Source organism: Littorina saxatilis, linkage group LG13, assembly GCF_037325665.1.
Source record: "Littorina saxatilis isolate snail1 linkage group LG13, US_GU_Lsax_2.0, whole genome shotgun sequence".
Taxonomy (NCBI): Eukaryota; Metazoa; Mollusca; class Gastropoda; order Littorinimorpha; family Littorinidae; genus Littorina; species Littorina saxatilis.
The window spans coordinates 8451138-8461769 of NC_090257.1; the positions used below are offsets into that span (position 1 = coordinate 8451138).

The 10632-nt window shown below is 42.7% G+C and overlaps 1 protein-coding gene across 5 annotated transcripts in view; it reads left to right on the forward strand.

The window, feature by feature from the left end:
- Positions 1–2319: 2319 nt before the first annotated feature.
- Positions 2320–10632, forward strand: part of LOC138983534 (dystonin-like) — a 101825-nt gene continuing 93512 nt past the window's right edge. For 2 of the 5 annotated variants that reach the window (XM_070356794.1, XM_070356796.1), the window contains exons 1-2: positions 2336–2688; positions 9952–10632. The exon at positions 9952–10632 is cut by the window's right edge and continues 294 nt beyond it. The gene's annotated coding sequence lies outside the window, so the exon portion shown is untranslated. Of the gene's footprint in view, positions 2689–9951 lie in introns of all 5 variants that reach the window. The other 3 variants (XM_070356793.1, XM_070356795.1, XM_070356797.1) reach the window with 3 other exon arrangements.

The following is a 10632-nucleotide window of genomic DNA, read 5'->3' on the forward strand; positions in this document are numbered from 1 at the left end:
TGAAGAAAAGGCGTAGCCTTAAATCTTAATCCGTGTTAAATAAAGTTCAATTCAATTCTCTCTCTCTCTCTCTCTCTCTCTCTCTCTCTCTCTCTCTCTCTCTCTCTCTCTCTCTTCTCTCTCTCTCTCTCTCTCTCTCTCTCTCTCTCTCTCTATATATATATATAAATATTGCACTCTTTTGTTTTTTTTTTACAGGGTTTGTTGAGATAAGCAGTATGTAAGAAATGTTAAGTCCTTTGTACTGGAAAGTTGCATTCTCCCAGTAAGGTAATATATTGTACTACGTTGCAAGCCCCGGAGCAATGTTTTGATTAGTGCTTTTGTGAACAAGAAACAATTAACAAGTGGCTCTATCCCATCTCCCCCCCCTTTCCCGTCGCGATATAACCTTCGTGGTTGAAAACGACGTTAAACACCAAATAAAGTAAAGGGTTTGTTGAGATGAAGAGTTTCGGCCACACATAGTGAAATGCAATAATGAAGACTTAGTGTGTGATTTGAGTGCTGTACTATAGATGCTGATTTGTATTTCACTGTTTCCTTCAAGCCCCTTTCTTCTTGCACAAGAATTTTTGATAAAAATAATTGCTTCAGTGAATGTTGTTACATGTATTTTCCCACAAACCAAGACAAGGAAACTTCTATTTCAAACAACTGCTGGTTGGTATATTTTAAACATGTTTATGTTCTGTGTTGCCTAACAGACGATCATCGAAAATAGCTCTGTCAGGATTTTCAGAGTTATTTCCGGAAAACGTCTATTTGAACGGAAGACACACAACCCATTTTCATGTGCATGTGTTTTCAAGAAGACCATGCTATTATGTGTTTTTGTAAATCAAGTCACGATGTATGTATTCAAGAACGCGGACACCAGATAATTGAAACTTTTTAACAAGAGGAAGAGATTCATGACTTTGTCAAATTTGTTTGAAGAGTTGAGACCAATAACAATAAATACAAAACCAAACCTAGTGTCTGTGTTTTGTTCCCTGTGTGTGTGTGTGTGTGTGTGTCTGTGTTTGTGTGTGTGTGTCTGTGTTTGTGTGTGTGTGTGTGTGTCTGTGTTTGTGTGTGTGTGTGTTTGTGTGTGTGTGTCTGTGTTTGTGTGTGTGTCTGTGTTTGTGTGTGTGTCTGTGTTTTGTTCCCTGTGTGTGTGTCTGTGTCTGTGTCTATGTCTGTGTCTGTGTTTTGTTCCCTGTGTGTGTTTGTGTGTGTGTGTCTGTGTTTTGTTCCCTGTGTGTGTGTGTGTGTGTCTGTGTTTTGTTCCCTGTGTGTGTGTGTCTGTGTTTTGTTCCCTGTGTGTGTGTGTGTGTGTGTGTGTCTGTGTTTGTTTTGTTCCCTGTGTGTGTTTGTGTGTGTGTGTGTACGCATGCCTGTCTGTGTGTGTGTGTGGGTGTTGTCTGATGCAATGGTGTACATGTGAGTCTGTGTATGTATTCCTCTTTTGTAATTAATTATTGATCAGGCCATATTATTTTGAATGTATGATTTACATGTACTGTAAAAGAAGATTTCCCATACAACATGCAGGCACATTGGATGACAGAGTTGTGCATTTTTCTCTCGTAATATGAACGGAGATATTGTGCACCTGAAAAGGTAAAGACATGAGTTTGAGTGCGCTTGGACACATACACACACTTACAGACAGGCACCCAGCATACACACACACACACACACACACACACCGTCTTACAGACAGGCGCCCATACACACACACACACACACACACACACCGTCTTACAGACAGGCGCCCATACACACACACACACACACACACACACCGTCTTACAGACAGGCGCCCATACACACACACACACACACACACACACACCGTCTTACAGACAGGCGCCCATACACACACACACACACACACACACACACACACATCGTCTTACAGACAGGCACCCCCCCACACACACACACACACTTACAGACAGGCGCGCGCACACACACACACACACACACACACACACACACACACACACACACACACACACACACTATATGAACCTTAAAACAACCTACACAATTTGTCGATGACATCATTTAATCAGTACATCACCACAGCTATTCAACCATTCACACACTTCAACAATACAAAACCCAAATACACTCTTCTTCTTCACAAAAGCATAATTAAGCCACACAAGGAAAACATCAGTACCGGGGCGCCGATCTGTCTTGGTGCCCTTTCAACTTGAGACAGAATTAACATGACCGATCGCGTACCGTACTATTACACTTCCCCTTGCAAAATTCATCCAAGCGGAAATGAAAACGCAAGTGAACCGAAACGCACAGCAAAGAAATCCTATTTTTATTGGCAGTGTTTGTAGCGGACTTAACAAAGACCGGCATTTTAGCACACACAAAGGTAGTTACATTCTGTTTTCGGACCTACACACGCCACGCAACTGTGTTAATCTGAATTCCGATTCGGTCTTGTGCACTGAGGATAGTTAGTAATTTGAGCTGCATCGAACGCACTACTGACATGTGAACATAGGCTTGTGTGGCGATAGATAGATCTGCTAGGTGTGTAGGAGGGATCTTAGCTGGAAATCGTCGAATCGTAGCGTGTGTCCTGGTTATTATTGATCCCATTCAGTGACGGATTCGGCCGTTCACGGTGTGAAAGTGAAAGTGCATTCACCGGTGACGTTGTTTTCGACAGAACAGGTAAATACGCCTAAAACACACGTGTAAATGTTTTGTGTGTGTATCAATACTATCATCAGTTAATTCTTTGGGCTTGTGCTAGCTGTATATGTAGGCTATTGTGCAAATCATCATCGGCGTTGTCGGCTTTCAGTCAATGTTGCTTGCTTTAGCTGAGTCAGTGAACCCGGTAATGGGAATACGGCATGGCATTTGTGTTGTATGTGTCACTGTGTGTGTATGTGTGTGTGCGGCCGTGCCGGTGCATGTGTGTGTGTTTGAGCCGTGTGTGCGCGGCGTGCGTGCGTGCGCGCGCGCATCAGTGTGAGTGTGTGTCACAGCCGTGTGTGTGTGTGTGTGTGTGTGTGTGTGTGTATGTCAGTGTGTGTGTGTGTGCACAATATGGCTTACCTGGCTAGTTTGGTCTTGTGCGGCACAGAGACGAACACACGACAGGTGACTTTAATTCGGAAGGCTCAGTAACAGCGCTAAACTGACAAGAAGTTGATGACATGGGAGATTGTGCAAGTCACAGTGTGTATGAACACACGTGTGACATCAAAGTGACATCTGCGGCAAGCTTACACATAATTTTGTAACTTGGCGACATCTGCGATACAAGGAAAGGCTCATTTGGGCTTAATTTGCAGACATTATGAGGACACGCCCGCTTGCAACAAATGAGATGTCTAGTTTCTGAAACCTGTACTTCAGTTACAGAGTCGGATGGCGCACAGTACATGCCGGTGTAACACGAGAAAATTACTCGCACGAGATTTTTTACTCCGGAGTAAACATTTCGTACGAAAAAGTTACGACCTTCACGAAAAAAGCACTCCCCCATTACACGAGAAAATTACTCCCCAAGACAGGTGAGTTCCGAGTAAACATTTCGTACAAAAATGTTACTCCCCGGACGAATAAATAACGAATAAATTACTTCACCCCAACACAAGCAATTTAACTTCCCATGCCAGGTGTACGACATTTTTACTCCCTTGTCCCCTGTTAGTCTTGGTGGTGGAAGGGGTGGAAGGAGGGTAGCGCGACATTCGTGTGTGCGAGATCACTTATTGGCATTATCCCTTCGCCCGCATCCCATTTTTGCGTACGAAATTTTTACTGGAAGTAAAAAAAATGGGGAGTAAAAATTTCGTGGAGGGAGTAATTTTTTCGTGCCTTGGGGAGTTCTTTTCTCGTACGAAAAGTGTACTCGGAGTAAGAATTTCGTACGAAATATTTACTCCGGAGTAAATTTTTCGTGGAGTAAAAATTTCGTGTTACACCGGTATTGAAGCTGCCGGGTGGCCCACTTCGGAAAACGCTCACACACACACACACACGCATGACACACACACAGACACACACACGCGCGCGCGCGCATGCGAACAGTCTTACACACCTGTTGACAGCTGTAACCAACCTACTCTCTGTCTTCCCCCTCCCCTCCCCTCCCCTCCCCTCCCCAGTTAGCCCCCCCCCCCCTCTCCTGCCCCCCCTCTTATATATTAGCTAGTGCTTCTAACAACAACTGACAGTATTGTGAAGTGCACAGCTATAGGCCTCGTGCTTTTATCGACACAACACCTGTGACCATAATTATTCAGTTGTAAATTGTCAAGCAAGATCCTGCTGTGAAATGCTAATACAAAAAGACAGCCATTCCCCGGCTGGTGTTGATGTTGATGAGTAAGTCATTTGAATCTCACCTCCTCCCCCACCCCCACCCGTTCCCACTCCTGTACGGCAATGTGTCGTAATGAGTGTAATAAGCCTATCATTAACGCCTGTTGCACTAACGTTTTGTTGTTCTTTGCACTACTGCACTAGCGGGTAACATTATAATAGAAAAAGAAAAACGACAACAACAACAACAACAGCAACAACAACAACAGCAACAACAACAACAACAATCAATCAATCAATGAGTCTTATATCGCGCATATTCCGTGGGTACAGTTCTAGGCGCTCTGCAGTGATGCCGTGTGAGATGAAATTTTATACGGCCAGTAGATTGCAGCCATTTCGGCGCATATTTACCTTTCACGGCCTATTATTCTAAGTCACACGGGTATAGGTAGACAATTATTAACTGTGCCTAAGCAATTTTGCCAGGAAAGACCCTTTTGTCAATCGTGGGATCTTTAACGTGCACACCCAATGTAGTGTACACGGGGGGAGGTTCGGACACCGAAGAGAGTCTGCACACAAAGTTGACTCTGTGAAATAAATTTCCGCCGAACCTGGGATCGAACTCACGCTGACAGCGGCCAACTGAATACAAATCCAGCGCGCTACCAACTGAGCTATATCCCCAACAACAACAACAACGAAGAATTTTTCTTGTGATTTGTATTTGCACTATTTGACCGTGCTAACGAATGTACGCAACTTCCCAGACACGGTATTCAGGCACAGCACATGCCTGCACTAGCGGGTAACATTAAAATAGAAATAATTCTCCTCAAATTCCATATCGCTGAGCAAAGTATGTGAAAACTGCTGCCGAAAGATAGTCCATGGCACTCAACTGACATGGGTACGTTTGAGTGTAAAATCCGTTTGGGCAAGTAGAGTTTTGCGTCAAACAGGAAAGATTTTTGGAAGTCTTAAAGGTGGTCGTCTACATTTTTGCTTTTTTTCAATAATCTTATGGTTAGATTTCGATACAAAATTATGTCAAATGATGAATGAACCATGGGGAAAAAAGTTATAGAAAAAAAATATATGTAAAAAAAAGATTTTATTTTTGGGTAGCGTGACTCACGCTTCCAATATTTTGTTTTCTGTTTGCTGAGAACATGTGCTTTGCCTAAAAATACTGACCAATCAAATTCATGTCACTATGCTTATAGCCACGCCCGAACAAGTGCAGCAACAGTCTGACACTGGAGCGCTGTCCAAGCTTTTTTTTAAACGCACAAAATGCACGGGATTTGAGAGGATTTTTGCGCTTGGCATTTTCCAAATAAGGATATCCTACTATGAGTACTACGCTGGAATACTACAATGAATTTTCAAACGGCTACACTGGCTTCGTCTTTCCTGATCGAAAGGGGGTGTATTGTTGATATTTGTAGATAATAGACTCTGCATTTTAATGGTCAAATGGCGATTTCGGTATAAAAATGTAGACAAGGACCTTTAAAAAAAAGGTTCCATTGGAGCACTGAGTATGTTGTAAGGTTATGCCGCAGGCCGTACGACCTTTTAAACAAACACTTCACATTTCATCTGTGGAAGACGACATACATTATAATGCTGAATACCGGTGTTGTTTTGCTTCTCTGCAAGATAACTTGCACATATATTTGAATTAATTTTAACATCTATGTTTGGAGGTTAAGAACGTACGACATGGCATTTTAAGTCAAAGATGACACACATTTCAATGTTGAATCCAGATTTTGTTTCACTACTTTGAAAGATAAATTGTGTCTAGTATATATTTGGATGAATTTTAAAGTCTTCGAATCTTGACCACCCAGGCGTGAGTATAGACTTTTCTTTTTGTAAAAAAAAAAAAAAAAAAAAAAAAAAGACTTTTCTTTTTGTGTGATTTTAAGTGTCTTTCGTGGAGAATCTGCTGTTTTACTGTGCTATAAAAGTGGGTGTTTATTGTTTATAGCAACAACTTAAAACTGTGTCACAGTGACACAGAACCTTGTACACCGGGTACATTGATAGACCCAAACACACACAGACAGACACAAAGACACAGACAGACGCACGCACACATACACACACACACACACACACACACACACACTCACGTACATACGCATGCATACGCACTCGTACACACACACACACACACTTTTGTCTCACTCTTTCAAAGACGACGACTCTCCCAGTTTGTGTGCACAGTCCTTCATATCTCGTCTGTATCTTTTAGCGGGCTGTTTGCACACTTCACTACGGTGAAGATTTATTAGCATTTTGCTTGGGATATACTCACATGTAGTGTGGAAAGTGAAGTAGCAAAATTCAGCTTTTTGTTGCCGAATGTTTGAAGGTTTGACAACACCATAGGAATAGACGAACTCCGGAAATAGCTGAAAGGGGGGGGGGGGGGGGGGGGGGGGTGGCGTTAAGGCAAAAAAAAATAGGTCTGTTTACGGTAACATAGGCCAAAAAAATAGGGTCGGTAGGTCGGGATTTAATTTTTTTCCCAAAAAAACATATTTTTACGTTATTTTGCCAAAAAAACAAGATTTTTTTTCCCCAAATGCCAAAAAAAAGTCTAGGGTCGCGCGAAAAAACTAGGGTCGGTCGGGTTACCGTAAACAGACCTATTTTTTTTTGGGCCTAACACCCACGCGCCCAACTAACCATCACATCAAACAAACTAACAAATTAACAAACAAAGCAACCGGCGAACCGACCAACCAATTACAGCAGCATCTTCTCGGTGGTGAACAATAGGAAAACCGTGACGCCGAGCTGGCCAGGCGTGATGCGGCCCAAGATCAAACGACTCCCATAAGAGCGGTTCTTTGTACCGAGTGGACTGCCGCACCTATTTTTCGGCCTCGCCTGGCTGCGTTCAGGAGAAATCGATTCTTCCATGACAGTGTTGGACAGTGAATTATTGAACGCTGACTCAGCATCCCTGCAATAGAGAGGTCTGGTATCTTGGTAACAAGCTCGCTCAGCTGTTCGCGGCAGCTCATCGATCACTTTGTGTCGTATCGCTTAGTCAGCATATTCATGTGTACGGTTTTCTTGTAACACACACACAAAAAAGAGGAATATTAAGGGTATATGGAACGGTCGATGGACAAACCAAAGCATTCACTAGAACCTCAATCAGCCGATCTATAACGTGAACGGACAAAACACCCCCACTCCCCTTGTACACATTTTAAATAATACTATATATATATACGACTAGTGTCTGTCTGTCTGTGTGTCTGTCTGTCTGTGCGCGATGCGCGGCCAAGGTTCTCGATGGATCTGTTTCAAATTTGGTGATCATATTCAGGTACACCCTGGACACAACCTGGTCGATGAGATATTTCAACACGTGCTCTCAGCGCGCAGCGCGGAACCGATTTTGGTTCCACCTCAGCTATTTTGGTTCCACCTCAGCTTACCCGGGCCCCCATACCGACACACCATAGCCGCTACACCACATCACAACGCCAAAGTTCTCGGTGGTTCTTTTTCAAATTTGGACACCGTATTCAGCTACACCCCGGACACAATATCATCGATGAGATATTTCAACACGTGCTCTCAGCGCGCAGCGCTAAACTCATGTTCGTTTTTGTGTTCATTTCACCATTATAAGTAACTCTTCCTTATCTTCTCCAGTGTTTGGCGTTTATCTCCCTTCCTTCGTGTGGCTTTCCCGTTCAGTTGTAAGTTACTATTTATTTTTAGAATGTCACTGCGCTGTCCAGAACGCTTCCCTTGCACCCGTAAGTTGTTCTTACTGTCAAAGTGAAAAGGTCGAATCAATTTATAGCCACGCGAAAAATACACTCTCACCTATCTCTATATATTTATAGATACGGATATGCATATATATATACGGCTTCTCTGTGTGTGTGTGTGTGTTTGTGTGTGTGTGTAGGCAAAAACCTATGTATTATAGAGTTCTGTTTGTGATGGGGTCTAGCGGCTTTTGTCTGTATGTATGTTCTGGCATGTGAGAAGCCACAGTAGATAATATAGGGCTAAGAAATAAGCTCTAAAATTCTCAATCCCGTTTGACAGGACTTCGCCTTTCAAAGGTGATTGTGGTGAACCGCCACGCTGTCTGTCTCACCCCAAATTCCCGTTTCTGAGAGTGACTATTTTTAGAATGTCACTGCGCTGTCCAGAACGCTTCCCTTGCACCCGTAAGTTGTTCTTACTGTCAAAGTGAAAAGGTCGAATCAATTTATAGCCACGCGAAAAATACACTCTCACCTATCTCTATATATTTATAGATACAGATATGCATATATATATACGGCTTCTCTGTGTGTGTGTTTGTGTGTGTGTGTGGGGGAAAAAACCTGTTGATTGTAGAGTTCTGTTTGTGATGGGGTCTAGCGGCTTTTGTCTGTCTGTATGTTCTGGCATTTGAGAAGCCACAACAGATAATATAGGGCTAAGAAATAAGCTCTAAAATTCTCAATCCCGTTTGACAGGACTTCGCTTGCAGAGGTGATTGTGATGAACCGCCACGCTGTCTGTCTCTGTCTCGCGATTCACCCCGGCGAAGCCGGGTATTCCTCTAGTACTATATACACGAGGTATTTAAGATTATGATGTTGGTTATAGCGTTAGTAAAGGACGTATCATTATTCTATTCACCATTCTTTTCCAGGGAAATCGCCAGCTACACGGAAAAACAAGGACAGAAAATGGGCTGAACCGATTCCAAATTAACACACGAATAAACGCATACACGTAGAAAAGAACTAATCGAAAGGCATTGAGTGAATCCAGTACTAACCCGTGCTACCCTAAAATATGTTACTCTATAGCCGGCACATTCACAATTACCTTTGTCCCTGGAGCTTTCGTCATGGCTGAGGGGTTGTTTGTTTGTTTGTTTGTTTCTTTGTTTGTTTGGTTAGTTGTTGGTTTGGTTGTTTGTTTGGTTGTTGGTTGGTTGGTTGTTGGTTGGTGGTTGGTTGGTTGTTGGTTGGTTGTTGGTTGGTTGTTGGTTGGTGATTGGTTGGTGGGTGGTTGGTGGTTGGTTGGTGGTTGTTGGTTGGTTGTTGGTTGGTTGTTGGTTGGTTGGTGGTTGGTTGGTTGTTGGTTGTTGGTTGGTTGGTTGGTTGGTTGTTGGTTGTTGGTTGTTGGTTGGTTGTTGGTTGGTTGTTGGTTGGTTGTTGTTTGTTTGTTTGTTTTTTTGTTTGTTTATTTGTTTGTTTTGTTGTTGTTTTTGTTGTTTTTTGTTTGTTGTTGTTGTTGTTGTTGCTTTTGTTGTTGTTGTTGTTGTTGTTGTTCTTGTTGCTGCAGCTTTAAACAATGTTTTATTAAATCAAACATGGTACAACAATACAACGATAAACAATAGGGACACGAACTCAAGCGAACGCTTATATTACGCGCCCTACGTAGTTACAAATTAACAAAAATATGATGTCGGACAAACATTACTTATAAACTATGGAACTACTAGGTCTGCCGCTGTTGTTGTTATTGGTGGTGGTGGTGTTTTTTCTCTGTGCAAAACGTGTTCTGTAGAAGTTCCCCAGAAAGCTGAATAGCGTACTGTAGATGTGGACTGGTTATGTGATTAACAGCATAGTTTTAATAACAAAATGTTTGTCTGTTTTGCAGGTATGGTCCACCTCTGATGAAGATACCAACGCACGTGCAGGGAACGTATCTTCACCGTCAGAGTCAAGACAGTTCTCTTCGGCGTCTGAAGAACCATCCCTTGCGTGCTCTTTCGTTATCCATCTTCATCAAACTTTCGTGTGAATTCATTAGTGTGACCATATTGCGTGCAGTCAGTTTCCCACCGGCAAAGTTTTGAACAGTAAATTAATACGAATTCCATCCACTTGCTGTGTGCTTCAGCAGAGAAAGACATTTCTCCGTATTAACCAGGTGTTTGTTTTCTTTGCGTGAAGAGTTCGCCGTGTGCACAGCTAATCATCAACTGACGTTTGAGAAAAGAAGTTCAAACTGTTGTGATCTGCGTCACTTTACAGGACTGTGTTTTTGAAAATAAAACAACACAACAACAAACAACCAAAATTGTAATTGTGACAAAAGCTAATGTGTGTTTACTGTACCAAAGGATTTGACCAGTCCATTTCGTTGAAGAAAACCAGCGCAATATCCGTATAACAAAGAACAAAAGAAAGACAACGTTTACCTCTACCCGCAGTGTAGGCTTTCAGTCTGAGGCAGTGTACGTATGGCTACCGTTAAACTGTGGAAGTAGGTCATTGTGGTGAGTCTGCAGTGAACCGGACATCAGCGTTTATGGCAAGCCATTGAGTGGATCCGCCG